This window comes from Phodopus roborovskii, unplaced genomic scaffold (assembly GCF_943737965.1).
Source record: "Phodopus roborovskii unplaced genomic scaffold, PHOROB, whole genome shotgun sequence".
Lineage (NCBI taxonomy): Eukaryota > Metazoa > Chordata > Mammalia > Rodentia > Cricetidae > Phodopus > Phodopus roborovskii.
This window is the reverse complement of record NW_026126515.1, coordinates 10,769,788-10,780,000: the sequence shown is the minus strand read 5'-3', so window position 1 is coordinate 10,780,000 and position 10,213 is coordinate 10,769,788.

Below are 10,213 nucleotides of genomic sequence, written 5' to 3'. Positions count from 1 at the left end.
TGAGTTAATAGTGGTAGAAGTGACTAGTCTGGAGTAATGAGTCCCTGACTTTCATTCCTGACCCAAGTTCCCTGAAACACACCTCCTTTCAAATGTCTGTGTGGAAGGGCAGGGCTCAATCTACTGTGCAAAACCCGAGGCAGTTCTGTGAGTCTGTATAGAAAGTAGGACTATGCCCTCAGGTCATCACTGTCCTCAGGTTGGGTATTTATGATTCCAAACAGGACCCCGTGCTACTCAGCCAGTCACACATATGGCAGACACAATGCACAGAAAGAATGGAGCATTATTGACAGGTTTCTAGATTTCATGCTGTTTCAGAGAGGTGATGAGTTCAGGCAGTGTCTGCAGCTTCATATTGAGAAGGAAGAATTCCACTCTCACAGCGGTTTCCCTGGCAGAGCATATCATTTGTGGAACTCATCATTGCATCCCACCAAGTGAAATAACATTGTCTCGTGGTGTTTGGGGAAGAACATTGTAGGCATTGACTAATACCACAGGGAGAGGATGCTGTCACTTTTGCTTGGCTTGAAAGCAAATCATGGCTATTTTGATGTGTCCAGTTACCACCAAATTGAACACAGCTAAGGAAAAGATCAATTTTCAAAGCAATCCTGCGCTGAGTCAATGAGGTATGACTGCAAAGGAAGTAATAAATTATGTTTTTCAGTGTTGCTTGAAGAGATCAGTTACCACTGGGGTGTGGTGTGGTGTGTGTGGTGTGGTGTGGTGGTGGTGGTGGTGGTGGTGGTGGTGGTGGTGGTGTGTGTGTGTGTGTGTGTGTGTGTGTGTGTGTGTGTGTGTGTATGTGTGTGTGTGTGTGTGCACGTGTGTGTTAGCCTTTACTTCCTACCATTTAGTTTAATACCCCCAAAATGTGGGGGGGGGGGAAACAATTCCTACACATTAGTGCTGTGTTTCAACACATCTTTCCTATTGAGTCTAAGTTTCTCACAAATGACCATCTAGAAGAAAAGGGTACCTTGAGGAAAATAAATAGATGTATTTGTATATTAGATTTCTCAGAGTTTTCACACAGGCTGAGATGCTCCATCTCTGTGGCATGACTGCAGGGATCTCACACTGTCAGCATCTCTTCTGAGGGATGAGCTACTGAAGCTGTCTCTTTTATGAAGGCTTCATATTCATAAGGCAATGGCTTTGCTTGCTCTTGGCAGGCCCTACCCTCACTCTGTTAAACTGGAAGTCATTTATCTGAATCGAGGCCCACTATTGGAACAAGCTGAACAAGAACTCACAACGCACATAAAAGCTTTTGGAAGAGACCTGGGATTGGCTGTGGGGGTGGATAGCATTCAAATGCAAATGCATTTCATCAGAGGTTTGCCTTGGGTGCCAAGTTTTGGGCCAAAAGAAGGACCAACTACTGATCATTTGCTTTTTTCTCCCCCCAAAAAACAGAAAGCAAACTGTAGAGTCAATATTCCCTTTTGAAAACAATGTCATAAAAGGCTTGAAAGCATTGTGATGCTTAGTCCATCGTTACAGCAGATGCTACCTATGATGTCATTTCACATTGGAGTGAGCTTCTAAAATTAAGGGGGGAGGTTAGTTGCCAATATCAATATATGATGGAAAAGAGCACACAGCATTGAAAAAGAACCATATTTAGAAGGTCAAAGAGATGCATCAGTGATTGTAGTGCTTGAGTGTAAGTATGAGGACCTGTCTGGATCCCCAGCATCTACATAAAACCCCATCATGGCAGCATTCCTCTAGAACCTCAACACTAAGAAAGGGAGGCAGGACATGCAAATTCTAGCGCTGTACTTGCTTACCAGGCAGTGTGCTGTCTGTCAGTGGTTAGGTGTTGGGCTATTCAAAATAGAACCATTCCTGCTTCTAGTTTTGCTTATTCAAGGAATTTAAATCAAGGCTCATACCGATTTATGAAGTATCAAGGTAACTTTATTTAATTTTTCCCAGTTTTCTTCCATTAAAAATTGGTTTTATTTATTTACTTATTTAATTATTTATTTATTTGGTTTTTTGAGACAGGGTTTCTCTGTGGTTTTGGAGGCTGTCCTGGAAATAGCGCTTGTAGACCAGGCTGGTCTAGAACTCACAGAGATCTGCCTGCCTCTGCCTCCTGGGTGCTGGGATTAAAGGCATGCTCCACCACTGCCCAGCAAAAGAAAAATTGATTTTTTTTTTAAAAATCATATAATGTATTTTGACTTCTCTTTTCCCTTCCCCAATTCCTTACAGCAGATCTCCCCAACCTCCTCTCTCATCTGTATCCACGCCCTTTCTGCCTCTTCATAAGAAGCAAATAGGCATCTAAAGGATAAAATAAAATAAGACATAGAACAAACAAAAGAATCAGAATAGAGCAAAGCAGATGGAAGAAAAGAGACAAAATCTGAAAAGAAACACAGAGATTCAGAGATTCACATGTTCACAAACCCAAGAATCACATAAAAACACAAAACTAGAAACCACAATACATATACTACAGGCCTGAAATATTAAGAACGAAAGAAAGAAGGAAAGAAAGAAAGACAGACAGACAGACAGGAAGAAAGAAAGAAAGAAAGAAAGAAAGAAAGAAAGAAAGAAAGAAAGAAAGAAAGACAATGCTTTGACAAAACATTATGAGACACTGTGCCTTCAAGCAGGTCACTGAATTTGTCTTTGTGTTGGCTATCTACTGCTGGTCATAAGCCTACCTTTAAGAGTGATTTGTAACCTCAGTTAGACTCCATTGAAGAAAATTAAGTTTTCATTTTCAAATTGTTATAAAATGGGGATAGTTTCTGAGTTTACAATGGGGTATTATGTCTGCTTCTCCTCTTAGCTCTGGGAATAACCCCATCTGGTGCAGACCTTTACAGACCTTGTGTATGCTGCAACAGCCTCTGTGAGTTCATTTGTTCATCAATCCTGTTGTGTTTAGAAGGCCTTGTTTCCTTGGTGTCCTCCATTGCCTCCAGCTCTGACAATCCTTCTTCCTCCTTCTATAGAGTTCCCAAAGCCCTGGGGGGGGGGATTTTATGAAAACATTTGATTTAGGATTTAGTGTTTCAAGGCCTCTCACTCTCTTCACATTGTCTGACTCTGGGTCTCTATATTTGTTCCCATTAACTGCAAGAGGAAGCTTCTCTGATGATGACTAAACAACACACTGTTCTATGAGTATAGGTGCGTATTGTTAGGAGTACATTGATTGCTAAGTTCCTATAACTTTCAATTCTGTTAGCTAAAGGTGTGTGTGTGTGTGTGTGTGTGTGTGTGTGTGTGTGTGTGTAACTCAGGAACATCAAAATCTCTGAAATATAATATTGTCATTTGTGTTGATGTCTAGTTTTTACAGAACTTATTTTATAGAATTATTGAGGATTAAGCATACTAGTGTCTAGTATATTAAGCATCGGAATAATGATAAAATATACACAAAAATAGTCAGATGGTAATGGCACACACTTTTAATCTTAGCACTTAGGAGACAGAGACAGGACAATCTCTTATTTCAAGGACAGTCTGTTTTATAGAGTGAGTTCCAGGACATCCAGGGCTACTTAGAGAAACCCTGGCTTGAAAAAAAAAACATAAAAATATTGACATATGTGCACTAAACCTCATTTCATTCAAATAAAAATTTCCCCAAATATGGATTAAATATTTTCCTTATTCTGTGAAAGTATGTTCCTTGATGTTTTTATAAATTTGTATAGAATATAATAGATTTCATTATGACATTTTTAGATATGTGTGTCTATATATTTTATATTTGTTATTTCATTGTTCTCTGTGATTTGGCTCATCTATTACTTGTTCCCTTCCTCTTCCATCATAATTCTGGGTTATATACATGGATGCCAGGTAGCTAGAAAGAAAGATAGATACATGGAAAGACAGATAGATAGAAAGACAAATGGATGGTAGGTAAGCTGTCAATTGTCCTTAACCTACTTTCTATTATTGTTTGTCATGCTATATAAAATGGAAACATGCAAAAAATAACAAAACTTTGTTGCTCTTGGTCTCTGACATAAGAGTCTTATAACTCTTGTATCAACAACAGAGTTTAAAATCTATTACGAGATAAATTCTGGATACAAAGATGAGCTCTGAAAGCTTAACTAGTGCTATAACAATATTCTTTTGATGCTAAAAGGTAATAACATCATTTCTCATCCTCTCCCTTCCTCCAACCCTCCTGTACACTTCACCTTTCTGTCTTTCAAATTCATGGTATCTTTTTATGTTATGTAAACATGAGAAATAGTCTTCTGTAGAAATGAGCATGCCAACTGGTTATTCAATACCAAATGGTCAATTCTGAAAACACATACATACGAGTAACATAGAGACCGAGGAGGTTGTAGTTGTAAAATTAGGAATATATATGTATACAAAATAATAATTTAACATTTTATTGTATTTCAATAACTTGCTGCTATATCATTGTCAATTGTCAATGATGTCACAAGTTTACCTATAAGCATATAACTAATATACATGTGCATATGCTTGTGTATGTATATGTTATATATACATATATATATATATATATATATATTTGTGCATAAAGTTCGAGATAACACTTGCATAAGCATGTGTTTTTCTATTACAAACTGAAATAGTATGTTAGTGTTTGAGCTGGAAAGATGGTAGAAAATGAATAGACAACCGTTCCATACATCTCCACAAAGTCTAAAACAAAACAGCTTGTGGAATGGGGAAAAATGTATATGACATTAAAAGGCTAGAGAGGATCATGGATAAGTGTAGATAGGCCAGATATGAATCCAAAAAACACTGAGATTTAGATTTTTTTTTTTTAAAAAAATGACACGTTTTTGGGTGCTAGAACTGAAGCATAGAGAATAGGAAAAATCACCCTCAATGGAGTTTTTGGCAAAAGACTAAGAGAGCCTAAGTGAGCTCTATATATCCAACCCAACACTACAGCAATCTGATGTAAAAATGAGAGACCTGGGATCCACACAAGAAGTCACTTGAGAAGTGTCACTCACTGTTAAAAAGCTCTTGGATTCTGTGTTTGGAAATCATGTCAAGAGAGTACTTGAAAATTAATATTTTCCTGGGGGGGACATCCCTATAAACAAGCATTTGGCTAGGGGAAACAGCCCTGCATTTTATATTTCCAAGTAGCTAAATCCTATGTCTACTGCCTAAGCAACAGGCACATGAAAATCAGTATAGACTCAAGGAACTGTAAATTGTGTGTGGAGCAGGGAACAAAATTCCATATGGATGTGTGAGCCACAATATAAAGACTTGTGCATTTGAGAACAGTAAATTTGAGATCTGGAAAGAGGACTGAGACCAGTCATGTGTGAATGTGAGCTTGGTGGTTGGGATAGACACCAGAATAGGCAGGGCATTCAGGATCCCACAGGCCCAGGAGGTGACTCATGTGTTTCCCTTATCATACTATGAGAAATGGTTTAGTCTGCTGCTTTTGATGACCTAAGAGAACCCAATACATATGAAGGAAATTCAGCCTTTCATGAGATAGTCATTATGCCCATGGACAAACTGCAACAGTGTCTGTTAGGGCCGAGTGGGCAAAGATAAGTATATAGGCCCAGTTGATGGAAGAAATTTGTATACAATTTCCACATCTCTATATGGAGAACAGTTACAGGAACTTAGCCTAGTCACATTGATAAGTCTTCTGGCTCTATTAGGAACAGCAGGCTTGACCTTAAACTGAAAGGAGTCATCTCTCATACAAAATACATACATCATTTAGTGTATGGGAGGGATTGGAGGGAGGAAAGGGAAGACAGAAATGATGTGATCATGTTATAATCCTAAAATCAAAAGAAAGAAATAATAATTTCCCCCCTGACACTGAGAGTAGAATTTCCCCAGGCGGAGTGCGGGACCTGAGCTCCTGTGTGTTGTTGCTCACTAGAGCTGACCCTGTTGTTGGGGTTGAATGTGGGTCAGCCCTGAGGGCTGAGATCAGGAAAGCTTAGCCCATCCCCCCATAAAGTTCAAATTAGCTACTCTGCAGCAATCAGGAAAAAGGCCCTGTATCTTGCCTGGTCAAAACAATAGAGCTGATCCTGTTGATATGAGTGAGGGGGACCCAGATTTGCGGGCCTGAGAGCTGAAGCACTGGCCCTAGCAAGTTACCCCAAGTGAGGTTTTAAAAATGAGGATCAAGAGAAATCTAAGGGTTTGTTTACTTATTTCTTTATGACTTCCAGGTTAATCTTGATTATTTTTATATAAAGTTTTTACTATTTCTTTGAGAATTTCATACATGTATATAATGTATTTTGATCATATTTACCTATGACTTTATCCCTACAACTTCTTCCAGAGCTACATCCCTGAGTCCCTCTCCAACTTCATCTTCTCTTTTGTTGCTATTGTTGTTTATAACTGCTCACTGAGTCCCATTAATGTACTTTAGGCTGTGGTGGGAGCTGGTTAGTTCCTCTACCTACCATGTGAGAATATGGATAGGCTTGATCTTGTTGAGGTCCTATCCAGCCAACTACTGGTGCTGTGAGATTTTAAGTGCAAACAGAAAAATGTTGGTTGAGAAAAAGGGCCAGGAGAGATCTTCCAGAAGAAAGAAACATTCACTAGAAAGTATAGGAAGTATAATAGGCAGCCACGAAAATCTGCAGACAGTACTAAATGTTCTCTGAGGGCAAAGATAGTCACTCTTTGAAATTGCTTTTTTATGCAATCAGAATTAATTGCTTTTAGTTGGTGAATAATAAACAATTTTGATGAGTTTCTGAATTAATGATTGCAATCATACTTATTTATTAATTTATCTTGATATTAACTTTCCTTCTCCAAAATAATAGCTTGCAAATTAAAATACAACACATGAATTTAATTAAAAATTGGGTAATTAAAAAGTACTGAATAATACAGGAATTCCTATATTTGCTAAGTAGTGAAGCCATCCAGCAATTCTGGCAGATATCCCTTAGGGAAATATTAAAGTTAAGGAATATAGAATGATTCATTCAAAATGGCAGACAGCATCTATGAAGGAGGTAGTGATGTGTTTTTCCTTATTGGAGACACAAGATCATGTTCACATTTATCATTCTTTTTCTTCTATCCTTACACTGTGCTAGAAAAGCATGGGATGAGTACTTAAATCCACTTGTAATTTTCAGGGGTTTATGCACAGTTCCTTCTAACAAATATTCAACCAAATGTGATTTATATGATTAAGATAAACATTATCCAGAATCTAATTTTCTTTCTATGTAACATCAAAATCCATATCTTTTAACTACTTTAGATTGCAATCATTCTTAACTAGTCTCTACTCAGTCAAGCTTCTAGACACAGGAGCCAAGGAGGTACAAGCCTTTGTCTATACTCCAGATGGTGTTGGACACATTCTCCATGAAGTTGTTATTTTGAATCTGGCAGCATCCTTTATGAAATGGGTAGTCACAACTAGCATTCCTCTCAGCGTTTTTCTGCTTAGTAGATAGCCTCATAGTGATCACACAACAGTATTGGCAGAAATACTAAGGATCCATCTTGCCCCAAAAGACTTTGCTGAGGATAACTGGCTAATAGGCTGTTTTCTTAGATATTCAGGTCAATAAACATTAATTGAGGCTTCATTCTATATCAGACATTTGGCTAGGCACAGAAAAGAGTCACATCACTGAACATCAAAGAAGAGAAGTATGTATTAACATAAATAAAGAACAGTCTAATTAGAGTAGAGAGATAGATACCTACATGAACTTTGGGGACAGAATAGAAGGATCAAGACAAGTTCAACAATTAAGAACGGTTTGTAATGAAAGAGCTGATGTTTCAGGCATTGAAGGTTGATTGGGTTTGACAAGCAAGGAATTTAAGAAGCAATACAAATAAATTTATACAAATTCAGAAGCACAGATATTACTTATTAAAATATTAGTATAATAGCTATCATGCTTTGGGGTTTATCATTTTCAAATGTGTCTTCTAAGACTTCCACTCTTGTATGTTATCAATGGAGCCAAGATTAATGTATTTATTGAGCACAATTTTTAAGGTCCCAAAATATTTTAGAGGCCTTATAAAAATGTTTAAATTTTTTCTAAAGTCAAAAAGAAAAATGAATATAAGCCAGAATATTCTTACTAATATAGCACAAACCCCTTGTGTTAATTATTATTTGCATGGACAATCCATGGAGGTAAAAGTATGAAGGGCTCATAAAAAGCATATGGTATCCCAGAATGGAGCATTCTTCATCCCGTAATTCCTTTATATTTTTCTAAATTACATCCTAAATGTGTATCTTTCTCTTTATTTCCACTATATCAGAAGAATACAAGCCACTGTGATCTTGAATGTAGATTATAATCTGAGGTCTCAGTTTGATTTCTGTGTCAATTTTTCATCACTTATGCTTCATGAATTCCAATGAGCTGTGGTTGATCTTCCTTAAAGTTTTGTGGTGTCCTATTCCACTGAACAAAAAAAACATCAAATTTTGCTTTCTTTCCTTAACAAAGGGTTCCTGGTATCTAATAAGAACTCATTCTGCATTATGCTCATCACCAGGCTATGACAGCCTAGTAATGCTAGTCCTTTTAATTCTTCACAATAATTAATATTTTACCTATATGGATAATGTTTATTATAATCATGCTGTTCTTAAATGTTTTACAGATCAAGTTGGTTATAAACACCCAAGGTTAATACATTCATTTCTTAATTTATTAGTCACAATTTATTAGGCACATTATATGTTAACTTCCTAGTTTGGAGAAGGAGAAAGACTTGCCACACCCACTTTCTTAAGCAAACTCTCGAGATACAGTGATGTGCTTTGGTCAATGTGAAATTATTCTAAGTCCTCTTTCCTCACCTACTTTCTTCTGATAATGTTACAACTAATCTCTGCTCATTTATGCAACTTTCCTAGTCTGAGCATAGCAATTGTTTAAAAATATGGTTGAGGCCATGCCATTTATCTGCTCAAAAATCAAAAGTTATAGCACCTAGAGTAGAGGCAGATCCTATGATCTGCCTTCTACTCTTATATCATTAGTATAATAATTTATTAAGTCTTTGAGAAGTTCATATATTTACTGCAACTCTTCCCTCCTCCTAGATCCATATCCTATTTCCTCCCCACTTCATGTCCTCTTGAAAAAAAAGAAAAAGAAATACTGAGCCCATTCTGTGCTCTTCGTACACTCATGGGTGTGTGGGATTATCCACTGGATTATTTCATCCTACAACGGGACACATCTCTAAAGAAACATGCCTCCCACTTTTCCAGTAGCTGTCAACTATTAATAGTTTTTCACCTAGATATTAAGGTGACTGCAAGGCCTTCCATCTCTATGCTATGATGTTGACAAGCTTAATATTGTGCCAGTCTTGTGCAAGAAGCCATAGCAGCTATGAGTTCCTGAGAGCAATTGTCCTATCATGTATGGAAGAAGCTGTTTCACCCTGGTCCTCCTTAACCATTGAGTGTTACAACATTTCCCTCCTTCCCACAAAGTTTCCTAAGGCTTGGAATACAGGGTGTATAATAGAAATGTCCGATTTACGGCTGAACACTGGACAGATGCTTATTTTCTGCATTTTTTGCCAGTTATGAGTTTCTGCATTGTCTACTCTTGACTTTACAAGACTTCTCTAATGAAAACCAAGAGCTTCATGAAATACACATTTATGAATACAAATTTATAACTTTATAAAACTTATATAGAAATACAAATTTAAAAATCAGTTTTATACTCTGTCCATTTAGCATAGTTATTATGCTAATTTCATGGCTTATGGGCTCAAGCAAAATGGTTTCTTGGCCCTGTTTACAAAGCCAGTCGTATATTTCTCCTCTGGAGCAGATCTGAAATCCATTCAGAAATCAGTTGGTTACATCTATACCATTCATGATGTCATTTCACTCATGGGCAGAGTTTATCATTCAAGTTGTTACTAGAGCTTGTAGGTTAACTAGCTAGGACTGATTTCTCTCCTCTAGAAACTAAGCAGCACTTTCCTGTACTGTGAAAGCTAACCATCTCCTTCTAACTACTGTTATCTACCGAGCCAACCCCATTTACTTTTCTCCAGGGAGTTGAACTCTCTGGTGATCTTCAAGTACTCCATGCATGCCTTAGTATTGACCTGTTTTCATATTAATTTTTCTTAATATCTACATATTCCAATAATCTTATTGAATTTACCTTTTCTTCTTTTTACATCTCAAACA